General features: G+C 34.7%; 1 protein-coding gene and 1 long non-coding RNA gene across 2 annotated transcripts in view; both read right to left on the bottom strand.

The window, feature by feature from the left end:
* LOC306868881 (myocardin-related transcription factor B-like) overlaps positions 1 to 17,648 on the bottom strand; it is a 60,326-nt gene extending 42,678 nt beyond the window's left edge. The window contains exons 1-2 of the mRNA XM_079415330.1: positions 17,093 to 17,648; positions 1,788 to 1,852 (exon numbers count right to left, since the gene is read on the bottom strand). The gene's annotated coding sequence lies outside the window, so the exon portion shown is untranslated. The remainder of the gene's footprint in view (positions 1 to 1,787; positions 1,853 to 17,092) is intronic.
* On the bottom strand, positions 2,987 to 7,641 carry LOC306866250. Its single transcript, XR_013783933.1, has 4 exons — positions 7,470 to 7,641; positions 6,535 to 6,594; positions 5,947 to 6,115; positions 2,987 to 4,051 (listed from the first exon to the last, which is right to left on the bottom strand). It is a non-coding gene; the product is annotated as an uncharacterized lncRNA (long non-coding RNA).
* Positions 17,649 to 19,572: the final 1,924 nt, after the last annotated feature.

Below are 19,572 nucleotides of genomic sequence, written 5' to 3'. Positions count from 1 at the left end.
ATGCCAATTTGATATGCATTGTGCATGAGGTCTTCTCAGAAAGCTCAGTCTGTTCTCTTTCCAGAAGGATGAGAACTAAAGAGGCAGCATAAGAGCAGATATACAGACTGATGGGATGTGGCGCTATAGGTATCCAGCTATGCAAAAGCTGCTGTCAAAGACGAATCCTGCACTTGGCTGTTCTATCCATCCATGCCAAGCTGAAGACAAAGTGGAGTTTAGCAAAACCACAGCATCAGCTTATTCTACCCTGACAGAGTCTGTCTGGATTGCTTCACATAGAGTTTTTAGTCTCAGTGGTAAGATGGAGGTTTGCCTATGTGCAATGTGATAGACTGGACAAAAAAAACATATGAAAGAGGGTTTGTTTTGTTGTGAGAGAAGACTCTCGCTTCGCCGATGACCCAGAAAACACCCACCACCTTCTCATGGTGGTGCTCTTTTCTCTGGAGACTTCAGTTCAGCAATGCTGAGAACAAGCACAGGCGCATCCCTACGGATACATGCTTTTGTTCTGAAGCCATGAGTCTCACGACAGCCAATGAGTTATTACGGGTTGGCGTTGACTTGGCACAAGTGTTCAAAACATTCTCCGCCCACTGTAGAGTTATCTAGAAAAGTCTAGTTTCTATAACAGCTGCCATAAATAAAAAGCTCTTGTGACGTTATCACAATGCTAACACGATGTGGTGCACTTGAGTGGTGCAGCGTACAAAAGATAACCATGGTAAAATAACATTTGACAGTTATTATTACTTTTTTGCCTACCAAAAAACCTTTATATCTAGTTTCTATCCTATACACACACACACAGACAAACCAAAAATTATTCTGACACCAGATATAATTTTTTATATTTCTCACTAGTGGGTGCAGTGGGTGAGGATAGCAAAATAAAGTAAACTGTGACATATTATACCTAAACATTCTTCATACAGTGGACTATCAGTAAAATAGATAAATCTGGGACCAAAATTTATTCAGACACTTTGACCTTGCCATGTTTTGCTTAAGTGTTTTTTTCTTTAATTTCTACTGCACATTTTTACACCACAAACCGAACAAAATTTAGCATTGCTTGGTAATTGGTTGATCTAAATTGGTATTATCTAATTGTGTACTTCAATTTAACAGCTGACAGCTATTCATCCTAACTCATTACATACCGTTCTGACACGGTTTAAATTGTCATACTTTATTACCATTTTCTAAACTATAGCGAAAAAAAACTGATAATGTGAGAAATCTTGAAGGTGTCTGAATAAATTTTGGTTTGACTATACACACACACACACATGTATGTGTATTATTATGCCAGTGTAAGCATTATATATACATACATACACATGCATACTAAAAATATGTAAATAAACAAATAATATACACATGCATAAATTATTTAATTTCTAAATTTTAAATAAACATAAAATTAAATGAATGAATAACAAATGTGTCAGTATAATACAAAGCCTCATGCAACAATCAATCATGCAATAACAATCATAAAAATCCATCCCAATTTAATTTACAACTGTAATTTTCATATTATTCATATTATTAATATATTATTTCATATTATTAATACTTTTTGAATGAAATCTATAATGGGCTACATTAAAATCATTTGTAATTCTATTCTACTTCACTTTAAATAAAATACACCACGGTTGACAACAGATCAAAGAAAAACAGTTTATGCTATTAAAAAGGTTTACAACTTGCTCAGATAAATATGACAACTCTGGCACAATACCTTTAATTCTAATCTGTTCTCGCAGATGATTTACCTGTCAAAAGAGAAGGATGCTTTGTGCCACAGCGCTCCTTATGAAGATCACTAGGGTCATGGTGCCTGTGAAACAGAAAAGGAATATTCGGTCATAAAATGAACCAGAACAGCAGCAGGTTGAAGTGACATAGCAGTTTTCTATAGGTGTAAGCAGAAACTTTGTACCTCGTCCAGCTGCAAAACAGCATGTGAAGAAGAGGGCAAGGAAAGGGAAGGGTGGTTTGCATCTAATCAATGCAGTTGCTGTGGAAACGCTAATCTGCCCGTGCGCTGATTAATAGCTAAACAATAGGATGACAGATATTTATGGATGTGTGCCACTCCACAGAAGAGGCCATCAAGAGATATGGAAAACAAGCTTATGAGAGTTTGCACTCAAGCCTCAAACACAACCGCCGCAAACAAGGACATTAATATTCAATAAAGCACAAGACAAACATTCAGCTGCTGCTCTCTACAGCCCAACTGAAATTCTGTGATTACTTTTTATCATTAATCGGGTGTTCAGTGTCACATGATCCTTCAGAAATCATTCTTATATGATGATTTGCTGCTCAAGAAACATTTCTTATTATCATCAATGTTGAAAGCAGTTTTACTGCAAAATAGTTTGTGGGAACTGTTATACATTTTTTCAGTATTCTTTGATAAATAGAAAAGTTCAAAAGAGCAGTTTAAAAAAAAAAAATATATATATAAATCTTCTGTAACCGTTGGACTATTAACTGTTATTTTATTATTAACTGTCAGTTTTGATCAATTTAATGCATCCTTGCTAGGGATGGGTACCGAAACTCGGTATTAAATCGGTCTCGGGGCTAAATTATGAAAGACCGGAGAATCGATAAGCTCTGACGTTATCGGTACTTCTGTCGGTATTGGAGAAATTAAGAAAACACACATACATTTATTGTTGCTCTCTCTCTCTCTCTCTATATATATATATATATATATATATATAAATAAATAATGTCACCAGCTGTTTTTATGTGCAATAATATTCAAACATTTGTCTGATGCATTTTTGCTATGCGCAATTCAGAAGCCAGATCGCGCTCACGCGGAGGAGCTTCAGCACACGCAACAAGAAAGTCCTGTTTAATTATGATAGAAGAGAGAACCAACTATTCAAACATCTGCTAACACTTTAGGCCTGTGGCTGTTATATTAAGCTAAGTATTTTTTTTTTTTTTTTTTCGATTTTGGCTTCCAAGGATTATAGCCGCATTTCTTCTAGCACAACTCCCTTCCCTTCATAGCGGCGCGGATTCGTTCCTCCGAACCAAAACTTAACATCTGAATCAGCTCAATCAGTGATTGTTATAAAATGCCGTCTTTACTGTTGCTACATTGCAGGACATACACTGTAAAAAATTTCCTGTAAAATTTACAGTAACTTACTGGCAATTTTGGTTGCCAGTAAGACTGTAAATTTACAAGACTACTGTAAATCAATAATTACATTTGTACTGTAAAAATTACAGCACACGGCTGTATATATGCTGTAAAATTATGGTGCTTTTTTTTACAGCTATCCCTGTAAAATTACAGTAGCAACGGTTACGAATGTGACTGAAATTACAAGAGCAACTGTGAACTTGCACTGCACATACATTTTACAGTAAATTAGTGCATTTGTTGTGAAATTCAGTTCACTAAAGTAATAGCTGAGATTTAGCACTGCTGTGAGGGTGTATAAACCTACTTTTTCCTCATTTTCAGTATTCTTTGTCAATTTATTGTGTAATGTGAAGAATAAACCTTTCAAAATAACAGGTTTTCATAAATGTAACAATTTATTGTACAATAGATGTTCATTTAACATATGCACCATTTTCCAAAACATATTTGAAACAAAATATAAGAAACAAAAATGGAGATTGCACATTAAACCAAAGGCTTTATCCTGGGGGGGGGACTTTCCCTCCAGTGTGACTGAACTTCATTCAGAAACTCAAAGTTTAAATAAACACAAAAGAAAGGGTCTGAACTGTGCCTACCTTTAAACTGCCAAATCCATGAAGGGGCAAGACATTGCATGTACATTAATTTGAACATCAATCATGCACTTGACAATCAGTTCAGAGTCTCTCACTTCAATTTCATTGGAACACTTTTTTTTTTTTTTTTTAAATGGTAAGCCATTCAAAGTCCATTAGCTTCCGTAGCAGTGTGCATACATGTGGGTTCATTCCTTTCATTTTCTTGTCTCTCTTTCCAGCAACTTTTGATCCAGTTTCCGGGTTAATGCCCACAATTCCTCTATGAAAAAAACACACACAGCAATTGTTTTTTAAAAAACAGCATATACTCAATGAATAAAATAAATTTAAGTGTCATTTTAAAATATAATTTTCCTTAACATTTCATTTATTGAAGAGCTTGGGCCAAAGAAAATATTTCAATAGTTTTACTAAGTTAATTGTATTTTTATATACATATATACACATACATACACACACACACACACACACACATATATACATATACATATATATACATATACAGGTGCTGGTCATATAATTAGAATATCATCAAAAAGTTGATTTATTTCACCAATTCCATTCAAAAAGTGAAACTTGTATAATGTATACATTCATTCCACACAGACTGATATATTTCAAGTGTATTTCTTTTAATTTTGATGATTGTAACTGACAACTAATGAAAAGTTATCTTATTATTATACATTACTGACACTCTATCCTCCAATTTGATACTGCTAAGTGCTTTGACACAATCTGTATTGTTAAAAGCGCTTTATAAATAAAGGTGACTTAATATTCTAATTTTCTGAGATACTGAATTTGGGGTTTTCATTAGTTGTCAGTTATAATCAAAATTAAAAGAAATAAACACTTGAAATATCAGTCTGTGTGGAATGAATGTATACATTATACAAGTTTCACTTTTTGAATGGAAATAGTTAAATAAATCAACTTTTTGATGATATTCTAATTATATGACCAGCACCTATATCCATCCATCTATCTATCTATCTATCTATCTATCTATATGGTTTGCATCAGGCACGTGATCAGCTAGAGACAAATAAAGTAAAAACAAAAAAAACAGCAATATTGTGAAACATTACAAAAAAAAAAAAAAAAAAAACTTAAGGTATTCAGGTAACGAAATTTGTTACCTGAAGTTTTATGGTGTAAAAAAAAAAAAAGTTTACAATTTAAATATATTACAAAATGTAAAGTTATTCCTGTTATGCAAAGCAGAATTTAGAAATCATTACAATTTATTTGACTCAAGAAACATTTCTGATTGTTATTAAATGTAGAAAATTTTGCTGCTTCATATTGTGTGTGGAAATGGTGATACATTATATATTTTTTTCAGGATTTTTTGATAAATGTAAAGTTTAATTAACAACATTTATCTGCATTTATCAAAAATATTAATAAATGCATTAACAAACTTAATGAAATAAAAATCATTTTAGATGTCTTCATTCACTTTATATCACTTCCATGCATGATGAATAAAATTATTAATTTCTCTCCCTTTTAAATCTTATACAAATGTTTGAGTGGTATCGTTTCCACAAAAATATTAAGCAGCAAAACTATTTTTACCATTGATAATAATAAGAAATGTTTCTTGAGCAGCAAATCAGCATATTACAATGATTTCTGAAGGATCACGTGACACTGAAACTTCTCTTAGTAAACAACAACAGATTTATAAACATTTCTAATGACAAATGTTGTGTTCCCAAATGCAATTTAAATTGGCTCGAACCAAGCGCGGCTAGGAGTGAATTCAGTCCATGTTTTAGAAAACAATCTTTAGCAGTTTATTTAGGTAATAGCTTAAGGCCATTTGCATGATTTCAACACCCCCACCCCATCAAAAAAAAAAAAAAAAAAAACCTCAGATCTACGCGAATCGCATGGGTCATCCCTCAGAGGTCGGAAAATATGGAAACCCATATCCCTGATGCATATTTTGTAATAGATTTTTTTGATAAAATATTTTTGCTGGACTTTGGCTGCATGTACTAAATTCAGTGTTCAGTTTTTTGCTGTTTGACAACTTTTCCAAAAAAAATAAAAAATAAATCCAAACTTGTAAACCTAAAAAAGTAAAGAGAATTTGAATGTCTACAATACATTTTTTTGTTGGGAGTTTATGCTCTGACATACCTCTGAATAAATTTGAGGGTGCATGCAGCTTCATCCGCATTAACAAGGTTTAAGTTGTAATAGGTCGCAAACAATGCTGCCAGGCCCTCAACAAATGCCTCTGAACATGGGCCAAGGACAACTTCCCTTTCGACTGACAACATCCACTTGCTTGGGGTCATGGATTCACCTGTAAAAGAAATACAGAAGGACATAGCTTAATAAGTGTTGTAAAAGCATGGTTCATGGGTAGTTCATGTTAACTAATAAAGACACTGATACTATAATACTATAAACTAAAAGATAATAAAGACTATGGTTACCAATAAGGAGAGAGAGAGGGAGAGGTTCAGAGACAATAACAAATGGAAGGAATATAGAATAGAACTGTGAAATGGAATACAGGAACAGAGATAGAAAAGGGTTACATTTCTTAGAAAAAGATTCATCCACAACTTCAGGAAAATTGTGCTCTACAACGTCTGATCTCTCACTCTCAGACACAACATCAGAAACGGGAGTTACCGTGGCCATAGCAGGCTCTATCAATTGGTTTACAGAGCACATTTTATGAGTCCGTGATACATGTGATGCGAATGTAGATCTCACCTTAAATGTCCTGTTGCAACCAAATGGGCACCGGATCTCCAGACCTGACTGAATGTGGCTCTTCAAATGAGACAAAAACTGTGTTAGGGTCCCACATTGAACTTCACAAAAGTCTACATGGCATTTAAATGTTTTATCACACATCTGTGCCTGAATCTCTTTAGCAGACGTGTGATGTTCTTTGTGATGTCTGTATATGTGGGACTTCAATGAAGAAAACATGTGGGCAATCAGGCACACCACATCTAAATTGTGAATTAGGCACATTTCTATGCAATTTCATATGCTGCACAAAATGTAGGATTGTGCAGCTCTCATTATTACAGAATTCACAGATAAACATCAACTGCAATAAAAAAAAAGTGCTAATAAAGTTACATACACAGCAGTAAAGCATGTGCACAGTAATTTCCAATGTACTTTGTAATGAACAACTAAAGTACTAATTTGACTACATACACCCTTATAAGTGATATTAACAAAACTAAAACTTAAAAAAAAAAAAACAGCATCTTCATCGAAACAAACACATGCTAATTAGTTAATAGCTTGACAGTCCAGTGAAACACTAATGTTGCCAAGTTGCATAAAACCTACATAACTTAATTTTATTAATGTAATTGCAATGTTTTAAAGTTTACGTGACTACTAACAACAATCCACACTAATTTTATACCGAACAGCTATCGAAAATGTTATAGTAATATGACAGACAGGTCACGCTTTCAAGATGAAAAAAAGTTAGTTAACGTTACCCAGCTAATGTTAATCCTAACATTGCACTAAAACAGCAAATAGCATACAATTGAACAGCTATTTATCCCTTTTGAAACGTCACAAAATAAAAAAAAATATCTTAATGACTGGTAAAACAATAACTGGATGTATCAGGATTTCACGTTTTAACTGAAGCATGAATTAGTTGTTACACTCACCTCCCTCACTCACTCTCACTCTTTTGAGGTCCTCTTCTCTGGTAATCGCAGTGTTGCCTACTTCTTTATCGTAGCGTGCAGGAGTTGAGCGCGAAATAGGAAAAAAAGAGCGCCAGAAGTCGTGACTCGTGAGAAGTCCCAAGATGTCCGCTGCTGATGACGAAATGACATCACATGCACTGCACTCCGCCGAGTTGTCTAATCATGTTTTTTTTTTTTAAAGCAAACAGTTTTAAACTAATAGATGTGTACATTATATAATCATATGTCAGAGTCAACATGGTGTAAATATTTTGTTAAAAAGGCTGTATTTATTACAGTTGACTGAGTTCCAAAACTGGATTTCAACACTAAAAAAAAAAAAATAATATGTATGATATCCTGTAGCATCACTGTATAATCATGTTCCCAGAATCTATAGGAAAATACATTCTTGCTTAAATAACATGCACACTATATTATGGTAGATACTACTGTAATTTTACAGCAATTATTTAGCATGTTCCCTGTAATGCTGTAAATTTCAAAATACAGTAGTCTATTGTAAATATTTACTGTAAAAATTACAGCAATTTTTTACAGTGTATTTGATAGTAAAACGTTGAAAGTACAATCTGCTGTTCCCCAGGCTGAAATGTGTGTGCGCGCGCGCGTGTGCCTGCGCGGCGGCGTGCTCCAAAACGGACAAACAAAATACACTTTGAGCTTCGGGCGCGTCGAAATAACACACAAAAATATGCCAAAAAATACACACACAATGTGTCAAAATGGCCGGTTATGAGAGTCTTCACTTTTGTTTTAAGTGGACGAGAACAGTTGGGAGAAAATCCGATGCGTGTCAGTATATTGTCTTAAAGTGTCATCAATGTTAATCAAAGAACAAAATGCAAAGAGAAAATCACCCACAGCTCTTAATCTGAACAACGTTATAGCTTTAATAAACATAAATCTATCAGTACATACAGTGAAAACTATGCAGTGCTCAGTTACATTTGATTACTTTTGTAACTATTACTTACCTGAACATTAATATTAGTAGACCTTCATGGAAAAATGAAAGCACTGTTTATTTCATTTCGTTTGTGTGTTTGTTTTATTGTATTTGTCAGTTTGTTTTACTTTGTTTCTTTGTTCATGTTGTTACTGTATCTTATCTTATGTATATAAAACACTAAAAATACCTGCACACTGGTGCATTTACAAATTGATGAAGTGCAGGCATTTTTAGTGTTTTATATACATAAAGATAAGATACTGTAAGAATATGAACAAAGAAACAAAGTAAAACAAAAAGTACCGATAAGAATAGCGTTAAAGTACCGGATCGATAAGCAGTATCGGTAAGAGTAGTAATACCGTTAAAAACTTAACGATACCCATCCCTAATCCTTGCTGAACAAAAGCATTACTTTATTTCAAAAATGGTGATTGACCCCCTCTGCAGAAATATTCACCAGTTTCATCTTCCACATCTATTATTTTTGATTTCTTTGATGAATGCATATAAAATATCCTAAATATGTGGACTTGAGGACTTCATTCTTGTTGAGTTCACAACCGCTTTCAATGGAAAGCAGAGAAAGCAGATTAAGTGACTCAGTGAACACTGTGATCTTGTTATCTTGTGAAAGGAAAAACAACAGGTTGATGAATGTCTTAACTCTTCCAGACACACAACTGCCTACTCCGATTCCCTGCTCTCAATCTTATTCATCTGAGTTTAAAGACTTTCGGCTGTTTTCTCGCTAAGGATCAGCAGTAAGCCCATCTCAGTGACACTATGACAATTCATCTTAATCCGTCACAATTTCGAAACCTCAAGCAGAATTACATGTATGATTTTGAAGTGGAAACTCGGGCCAAATGGGGACATCACTGTACCGCGGTCTGCCAGTAAACTCAATGGTCGGTTTACTGGATTCTTTGCGTTGGGATGCATTTTCACTCCACCTAGAATAGGAAGTGAAGATGTGCACGATTAAGAACTCAGTGTAAACAACTTCTTTCCCGGAGGGAGATTGTGGTAGAACTTTAAGTAATATAAATCACACGCCATAATAGACTTAACAAAACATTTATTTCACAATGAAAGCTGGAAAAAATGGGGTTGCCGATGGGAGTGGACAGTTCTGTATGAGATCAACTGAAAATGCGCAAATTAAAGAACACAGATGCAACTAATTTCCATAACGACCAATGCAATCTACCAAGAACAGCACAAATTAGCAACTTTCACAACCATGTCAAGCACAAAATGTTCAAAAGAGCAGATTTAAATGTGATTTAAATAATTAGGGCCCTATGAAATCAACTCCCCCCCCCAAATTCCTTCTTTTTTCTGTTTTCATTTTTCTAGACTAAAATGTTTTCTTATTTAATGGTTAAATTAAATTTTATTCAAAAAAGCATGTCTCAATTGAAATCATGAAACTTACAATATTAAACATCAATAAAAAAAACCCCCAGTAATTTATTATTAAAAAAAAAAAAATTATAATGTTTTAATAGTAATTTTATTAGTAGTAGTACTGTCATTACATTAAGTAATATTTTTCTGTCACGGTTTCTTCAAGTTAAACCGAATGTTATATTATGTCGCGCTCCGATTTAAGTGTACTGTGCTACTTTAGATATATCCATCCAAAATTTGGCAAATTCCGTGACCTTCTGCGTTATAAATTCAGCTTTTATGACTGGATTCCACGATTCCGCCCACATTTTCCGCACTGCGCAAATCATAGCGCAAATCATAGAGTAAATTAATGACCGCAAACCAAGTAAATCACATTTCATGATTTAAATATTTTTTCCCATACATTTTGCATCTGAAAGGGAAACTCCAACAAATGCATATTCAGCAAACAAAAATAACTAGGTCCATGCCTACTTATTGCTATTTTTTTCACTGCATGTTTTATCTGTCAGAAGTCTGTCAGAAGTTTTTTAATGCCAAAAAAGGTGGTGCAAGTTGTTGATAAATCTGGCCCTAGGCATCATAAACTTAACTTTTGTAAATGTTTTCACACACTAGAGTATCACACACTAGATATTCAAGTTGTTTCACCACGCAGAACCATGCGGCTTGTTGCAAATGAAAACAATATGTGTCCTCAAACCGGCTCAAATTATTCTCTGATAGAATTAGGGCTGGGTATCGAGTTCGATACTTTTTAGGCACCGACCGAATTGCCTCGATTGTCGTTCGGTACCAAATTTCGATACCTAAGGGGTTAATCTCATCACCGTCAGTGAGCCAATAATCCTGCAGCACTAGATGTGTTTGACTAGAAACAGCTATGTGTTGATTGATCAGTGTTTGACCTCCGCGAGAGCGTTTCGAAAGCGTACGGAGCAGTCTGCTCTATATCGCGCGGTTTGTTTATTATACACAGACTGAAGCACGCGTGACGCTCGCGGTCATTTCAGCGTGTGCCGTCTCACTAAATGAGGACATAAACACATGAACAACATCTCCAGACCTGCTCTGAGACTCACTTCATGAGCATTTTACCGTTTGATTCAAGTAAAACTTGTGTCATATCATATACACACAGAACTGTAAAGGTATTCCAGGCAACCCGTCAAAATAAAAGTTCGGTTTAACTTGGAAGACTGCGGCAGAAATATATTAATATTGTTCAGCAGACAGTACATACTGCTACTACTAGGCTACTATTAAAATTATTCAAACTTTATTTTTTTTTTAGTAATGATCACACAACAGTTATTCCATGTTTTCATTTTAACAGTAACCCCCTTTGTTTGCCAAAATAAATAAACTTTGATTTTCAATAATTTAAAGATAAATTAATGTTTTATGTTTTCATTTGAAAACCAGATACAGAACACAGAATTTCTGAGGAAAAATAAAACATTTCATTAGGCTATTTTAAGAATAAATTTAAATAAACTAAGTTGTTTTTATGCATTCAAATAATTAGACACACTACACCAGAATTTAATAACAATAAAACATATGGTGAAAGAAAATAAAACACCCACTTATGAAAGTGGATGAAGATTTTAAATTTCTTTAACAACCTAGAAATGATGATTCTATCTGAGCTATGCGTTTTAAAATGAACACGCACTAATGTAAACGTAGCCTAACAGAAGTGTAAACTGAAAACTATTTGAATGATTAAAATTATTTATTTATTTATTGTGTTGGATATATTTTGTTCCTTTGTTCAGTGGCTCAGGAGACGAGGCTTTGAGTCTGTATAAATATCAACAAGCTAAAAAAAAATTTTTTTTTTGAGATAATGTAATCTTATTAAAACGGATTTAATAAAACTGGTATCGAAAAAAGTATCGTTCAGGAACCGGTATCGAACTCAAGGTATCGGTATCGGTATCGATATCGAAATTTTTTGAACGATACCCAGCCCTAGATAGAATATCTCTGGATAAAATCAAAGTCTGAAGATAAAAAATATGAGTCCATCATAAACTATGCAATTTCCTGTGAAATCTGTCAATTCCTACTGGCCAAAATCTTTACACCACTTCTGGCTTTTGGGAACTATAGCGTCAACTCAAATCAGGGCAAAAATTGTATAGTGTATTCGAGCCTGAAGTCTCTTAACAGAGTGTGTTATGTTGAATGGAAAACATTCTAGGTGTGTTTCTCAATTGTGTTTATTAAAATAGTTAACAGTTGTTTCGTGAAGTCCAAACAACGATCCAAGTGGCGTTTGGCGGGACACATTATGGCCGTATTACCGCATTACTACACAATGAGAACTTCTCTTCACACAAACACTGAATGACTCATCCACAGTAAACTGGAGGTCAGCTGTGCTGCTAAATATAGCTGTGAGACTGGCCAGAATAAGCATCAGAAATAAAAAAAAGAAACCCCTCCAACGCTTTTCCATGTGTGCGCAGAGAACGCAGGCATCAGGAGTCAGCACAAAGAAAATACTGAGAGCTGCTCGAGTGAGGAAAGGAAAGAGAAGGGGGAAAATTCCTTTACCATTCCCAAAAATGGTGATCCCACTTTTTTAACTTTCCCAGAAAGCCAGCTAATTCCCAAGAGGCTGTCCCGGAGCACAGCGCACATGGCCTTTGCCCCTCCCACTTCCCCTCATGCCATTGGCCCAGCACAGGGAGTCAGTAGCGAGGGATCAATAAACCAGAAATCAAAATAGCTTGCTGTCAACCACAAGGCATTTGATGGGGTTTATTCGATTTAAAGTAAAATCACCAAAAGATGCAGGTTTACTTAAAAGTAATGCTCATCAAGGATTTAATGCGTTTTAAAAGCTGATTCCCACGTGACTTTCCTTTTTTTCTACTTTCCATTTTTGACAGCATGATTCAACCCAATTAGTAAGACATGCAGTTACTATGCGTTTTTATTAGATTTCTGTGAAACTACATTAGCACAAAACTTTATGCATCTTTTTCAGAACAGCAGATGTTTGGCAGTCTGTAGCTTACCATTTTCATCAAGAAACAATGTGGCAAACAATGACAAACTTGTTGATCATTTCGAACAATGGCCAGAGTGATGAAATAAGCAGTTTCACGGTGTTCCTTTTGGGTAAACAAACATATCAACACCAGACATCAGTGCTACAGTTTCTACTCAAAAACAAACTGGAACAATGACAAAATAGAGTTTTCAAGATAAATAATGAGAAAAATATTTTAAAGATCTATGTGCCTACTCTCTGTATTCATGTGGTTTTGAAAACCTTATTTTTTTAATGATTTTTTTTTTAATTTTCATATTTTTCACATTAAGATTTAAATTTTCAACAAAGGTTTAACATGACTGTAAAATGTCATGTGGTATTAACCATAAAGTAACAAAATTTTTATTACTTGACATGTGAGTGTGCATCTTAATCATTTTCAAAAAATGTTTTTAAGGAATAGTTCACCCAGAAATTAAAATCTGCTTAATTTACTCACCCTCAGGCCATCCTATATCTGGATGAGTTTGTTTCTTTATTAGAACAGATTTGGAGAGATTAGCATTACATCATAAACAATGGCTTGAAATTAAGACGCCTCAATGATGGATTTGTTTCTTACAAACATGCAGCTTTTAATTTCACACCATATTAATTGATGGACTGTGGTCATGTGGATTACGTGTGGATTGTTAATGATTTTTGTGTTTTTATCAGCTGTTTGGACTCATATTCTGATGGCACACATTCATTTAAGAGGATTCTGAAATCCTCTGAAATGGATTAATATTTGTATTCTATATAATTGCACTGTCCTTGGAGCAGACCTGACCTACATTTCACTGCTGGTTATACCCTGTATAATTGTGTATGTGACAAATTAAAATCTTGAATCTTGAATCATTGGTGAGCAAGTGACGTAATACTGCTAAATTTCTCCAAACTCATCTACATCAGGATGGCCTGAAGGCGAGTACACTTTCATTTAATTTTTGGGTGAGCTAGTCCTTTAAATATATTCAAGGAAATGAAAAACAAACAAACATAAACATTAAATCATATATCATTAATTTTTGGGGAGTCACACCACATAACATTTTGCAACCTGAACCTTGTCATGCAATAAAATCATCCGATAATTTAAGAGATTTCCTGTTTTACGTCAACCCACAATACGTTTAACAATACATGATGACTACACTTTGTCATTCTGTAAAATATTAAAGGAGATGGTTCAGAGAGAACTGATAAATGAGGAAAACAGGCGCAACCCAATGACTCATTTTGTGCAATCTTATCAGAACGCATCCCATGCAAGTTCGTTGACCATTTGAGAAGCTTAAAATTTGGTTGGCAGTGCTGACTTTATTAATTATGTTGACGGCTTTTGATCTAAGGACACCTGAGCTTGGATATCTGCATCAAAGCCTGTGAGGTCGCATCACATGACATCTCAGAGGAATGCTATTGTGTCATGTGAGCAGAGAGGGGGAGAACTTATTTGTCCTGATTCTCTTTTTAAGAGGCATCCGTTTGAAATATGAACTAAAAAAAGCCAGGAAGATGTTTAGTTTAACAGAACAGTGATATCTACTTAAGCAACGGCCTCATTCTTATTCAAGTTTTAACTTTAAACAACAGTTCTAATGCACAAAATAACATTTCCCCGAAGATAACAGGTAACGATAACAAGCTTGAGGCTGCAACCTTTAAGTCAAACAGGCGACACAGCAGACTAAGAAAACAATGTCCAGACCACCAGGGACACATCATGCTTACAGCCACAATAAATACCAGGACCTACAGCTTTCAAGTCCAGCTGTAGTCTAAAGGTCCTGTCTTAACTGTAGACATGAGGACACTGACCAGATGATGGAAGAGATATCAAAACACTGCCCGTTTTTTTATACAAAGTAAAATAATTCCTTTAAATTGATTCACAGACAGAGAACAGTCCTCACCATTCATCTTCTCAGCACACGCTGCTTGACGGAGGACACATATGTGAAATATGCTGTGGTGAACTGACACCTGCGGTGGGGAAGATTCAGCCTGTCATCAATAAAGAATCATTTATTTTTCAAGTCAACGTCCATAGCATGAACTATATTTAGGCGAGAAAATACTATGTTGTTCAGAGAATAATATGTGATCATTATAGATTAAATACAAAAACGTGAGCCGAGAAACTGTGAAAATAAGTTGGCATTTGAAGCTATGCAGGCTAACTGGCATGGATAAACAATTAAAACACGTGGCTCTACCATTTAAGAACTGCTTGCAAATAGGGGTGTGCGATATATATCGTCTGCGATAATATTATAATTGTTGTTTTAGCGATGTGCAATTTGACAGATCGAGTATTTTGCAAAAACCAATCAAAACACCCCTACAGAGTGCACGCATTCATTTCATGAAGTCTAGACTAGAGCGCGAGCGCATTTAGAGCGTGTTTCACTGCATGATTCAGTCTAATGAAATGCATTACGAATGATCACAATTCAAGATATGGGGGCAGAAAACTTATATATAAACTTATATATAATTTCACATAGTTAAAATTACACGAAGAGTGCTGTTTTTTGTTCGAAAATAAGCATGATTGTGATATTGATTTTATACAACAGTTCAATAAACAAGTTAATATTAAGAGACGTTTTAGACACCATTGTTTTGCTCCATTTCGCCAACAACAACAACAAATTCCAAACAGCTACAGCACTGTTTTTTCGTCTCTGAACAACATGACGATGCTTATTTCCTGAATGAATCAACCGTTTAAATGATTCGGTTCAGTCGCAATGACTCACTTGTTAACATTGACATGCTGCCTCCTACTGGCGATTTTAATTTCACATTTAAAGTATCTGTTCATTTTAAAATAATTTCAAATATCAGTATTCAATGTTTTATGTTTAAAATAGCAAACAATTATGCATTTGTAACTGCAAGTTAAAGCACTCCATGCCCCTCTGAGCTGCATTAAACAGTGTGTAAATACATCTAAATACCATTCAGATTGTACTTCTGCAAAGGTTCATTTACTGGTTTCATTTGTTTTGGTGGCCTACGGCCCATACTATATTTAGGCATAAAGCTGGGCTAATTCGGGATTTTCTACCAGCAGTAGAGAATAATTGGCCAGGCCTGTGGCAGTAAACACTGGGAGTGTTTTAGGCACCACACCTCCACACAAATCACACTCAAGCTAAAGGTCGCTACATGGGAAAGCTCAACAATGCTGCCTTGCAGACACACCCAAAATGCCAAAAGTGCATGCTTAACAACATTTTAATGAACTCTCAAGACTGTTTCACTTGTTTATGATAACAAATACTCGACTCAAAATGCACTCTGTGACCTCACACCTCATACAGTTGGAGTGAAACACACAATTTATTAATTCAGCGGATGCATTTATCTAAAATGACTTTTGTACAAAGTGGAAATCTGCCGTTGTTGCTTTTAGAAGCTATTTCAATTTACAGTCCTTACAAATGATTTGCGTTGTATCCTACAGTAGTCAGAGTGATTTTATTCTTGAATAAAACCACTGTATGATCTGCATGCAAGCATTCAAATTTAATTCAAGTGTAAATGTAGGTGTACATTTACATGTAAAGGTTGAATACAAGTATACATGTAAAATTTAGATTTTATATTCATACAATAAGTTTACATATAATGTGTATATATATATATATATATATATATATATGTGTGTGTGTACATATATAATACACACGCATATAATACACACACACACATATATATAATATGTGTGTATTTATTATGTGTGATATATATATATTTATTATGTGTGATATATATATATATATATATATATATATATATAAACAATAATAAGAAGGGATGACGTCATCTGAACCTTCTATAACCGTGAACTCAATGTAATGGTGCTTCTATATATTCCCTAAAGTTATTCTAAAAAGTTCTGAAAGTGACATGACACTGTTTCAGCAGCGAAAATATCAGAAGAAAATCCGTATAACAGTCTTTCTGTTAGACAAGAGTTCAGTTTGTAACTCATTATTCTGAATGATCGCGCGGGTATTTCGTCTATAAAGTGTCAACTGCAGTGTAACTTTGTGACAATGACTGGAGTGTCATTCACTCCCTCATGCGTGCGGCAGATACATCTTACAGATACACACAAATTAAACCGTATAAATATCTTACCGCTTGTTTGGCGTCCAGTTTAAACGTGCTCCCTTTGATGACACATCCAGAATACAATACAGTTCCGACAGGGCATTTCTTTCCTTTCTTTACTGGAGTAGCAGTTGTTGCTGTGGGTAAAGATGGCCGCTCTTATTGTGTTTAGCCGGTGATGTAATGAAGTCCTCCACAACACTTCCGAAGTCAACTGATACCACATCAACATTCAATGCAATCACGAACGCGAATAAAACTCATTCATGCAGTAATTAACATAACATCTTATTCTGAAAGATAAACGTAAATGAGTCTACGCAGCAAAGCACATAATGCCCAGAGATGTATAAAAAAGTGATACTGCTATGGAGAGATTTTCCCTCTCTCTCTGATGCGCACACTTATGTGATTTAGTCAAATCATGTTAAACTTAAATCTCCGTGATGAAAACTATGAACTGAAATGTATTAAAGCTGATTTTTTTAACAGATGTATTATACTTATAGGCCTATATTTATAGAACGATGTTCTGGATTAAATACTTTTAGACTTTTAATGTCATGGTTATTATAAGTGTCCTGCTGAGAGCATAAGCTCATATCAGTTACAGACCCTCATGTGAACCTTTACCCTACTTCTAAATGTTTGTCACCAGTCCAAGTGGGCTCAGCAAATAAACAGTCAAAATTACATAAAGAAAAATAAGATAAAGTAATGAACTAAGATAAGTATGAATAATAATAATAAAAATAAGAACAAAATGAAAACTTTATAAATATAGGCTACACTGAATTGTATCTATGTTTTTGTATGACACTGCCATCTGGTGTGCTTTCAAAGTCAGTTCATGCACGACATGTGATCATTACGAACATATCCAAATGCTTATAACAGGAACGTTTCTTGAGGAACTGATACAGCTGTGGGAAGCAAAACATACCAGTTCATTACTCACAAAATTCAAGCTCCTTGTTGTCACTGAATTTTTAAAACAATATTACTTTTGTATGCTTCCACAGGGTTGTTGCAGTTCAGAATGATAATAAAATAATAGCATGAAACTGCACTGTATATGAGAGTGCACTGAACACATGAAAGCAGAATAGGCTAAACAGGCCTATTAGTGCAAAATGCAATTACTTTATAAACTGTATGTGAGGTAGTTAATGCATGTCCATGGACTTTTAAAACATCAACATATTATTCATAAAAAAATATGTAATTAGCGAAATGCTGTTTAAAACGGTTTTAGATGGAGTTTAGCATGCCATATGGCATAACTTAAAAAGTGGTTCATGTCAATGGTACAAAAGTTTTTATTGAGGTGGGATCTTTTCAAATCATAATAACATGAAGCATTTAGGAACTACTATTTAGGTACACTTTAGGTACAAATATGTACTTTAAGGTACTAAAACACACACTTCAGGGGTAAATAAGTTACAAAGATATACCTTTTGAAAGGGTACTGTCCCAGTGACAGATTTTGTACCTTTTTTTTCTGAGAGTTAGGATAGTTCACCCAAAAATGAAAATTCTGTCACCCCAAACCTGTATGACTGACTTTCTTCTGTGGAACATAGAAAAAGATATTTTGAAGAAACCAAACAATGTTCCGACTGACTTTCATAGTAATTTATTATTATTATTTTGGCCATACAATGTAAATCAATGTGAATTGAAATAATAAAAAAAATGTTTTAATTGACAACATTCTTCAAAATATCTTCAAACAGGTTTGGAACGAAATTAGAGTGAGTAAATTATGAAATAATCTTCATTTTTTGGATGAACTATAATATGTGTAATACAAACATGCAAAGGCAAATACAGAGGCAGACCAAGTATTAACGTATTTAATCTTAAGACGTATTCACAATATTTCTGATTACATCAATATGTAAGAGAGTAAATGCATGTGATATCTGATTGCTTATTGTAAGCCAGTGTTTATGGTGTTGAACTGTGGCCTCAAAACATGAGGCAAGTTGTGAACCCAGCAGGTAATTTCTTGAAAGTTTACAATATAATACTTGAGATGAACTACAACTCTTGATTTACCCAAACACTTCAGGATCACACTGCCTTAATAAACTTTGCGAGTGCCCTTATGTTTCAACAGCCATTTAGAAAGTAGTAGAGATCATTTGCAAACCAAACTGGAGCCAACATAACAACAAACTTAAGTAACATGGTGTGAGTCATAAGAAAGGTTGCTCTTTTCCCCTCTCTTTCTCCTGCTTCCATTTCTCATGTCTACTCCCACATAGTTGGTTCAGGATGATCATGTCCCACATTGCCCACACTTCCCCGCTGATGGAGGTGTGAGGCTTAATCACGGCCCAGAATAGTGTTTGGTTTGGGGAAGGGGGAGGCAGGCTGGATGCCAGCCGTATCTCTGAAAGTGCTGGCGTGAGATATGACTCATTGTAGTGCTGTGTGACTTTACGTTCTGCTTCACATGCTTCAGATGATGGGCAGGATGGAGCCCCAGCTGCCTGAGA

Source organism: Barbus barbus (assembly GCF_936440315.1).
Source record: "Barbus barbus genome assembly, chromosome: 4".
NCBI classification, from domain to species: Eukaryota; Metazoa; Chordata; class Actinopteri; order Cypriniformes; family Cyprinidae; genus Barbus; species Barbus barbus.
The sequence above is the reverse complement of the archived record's forward strand: the minus strand, read 5'-3'. Positions and strand labels throughout refer to the sequence as shown.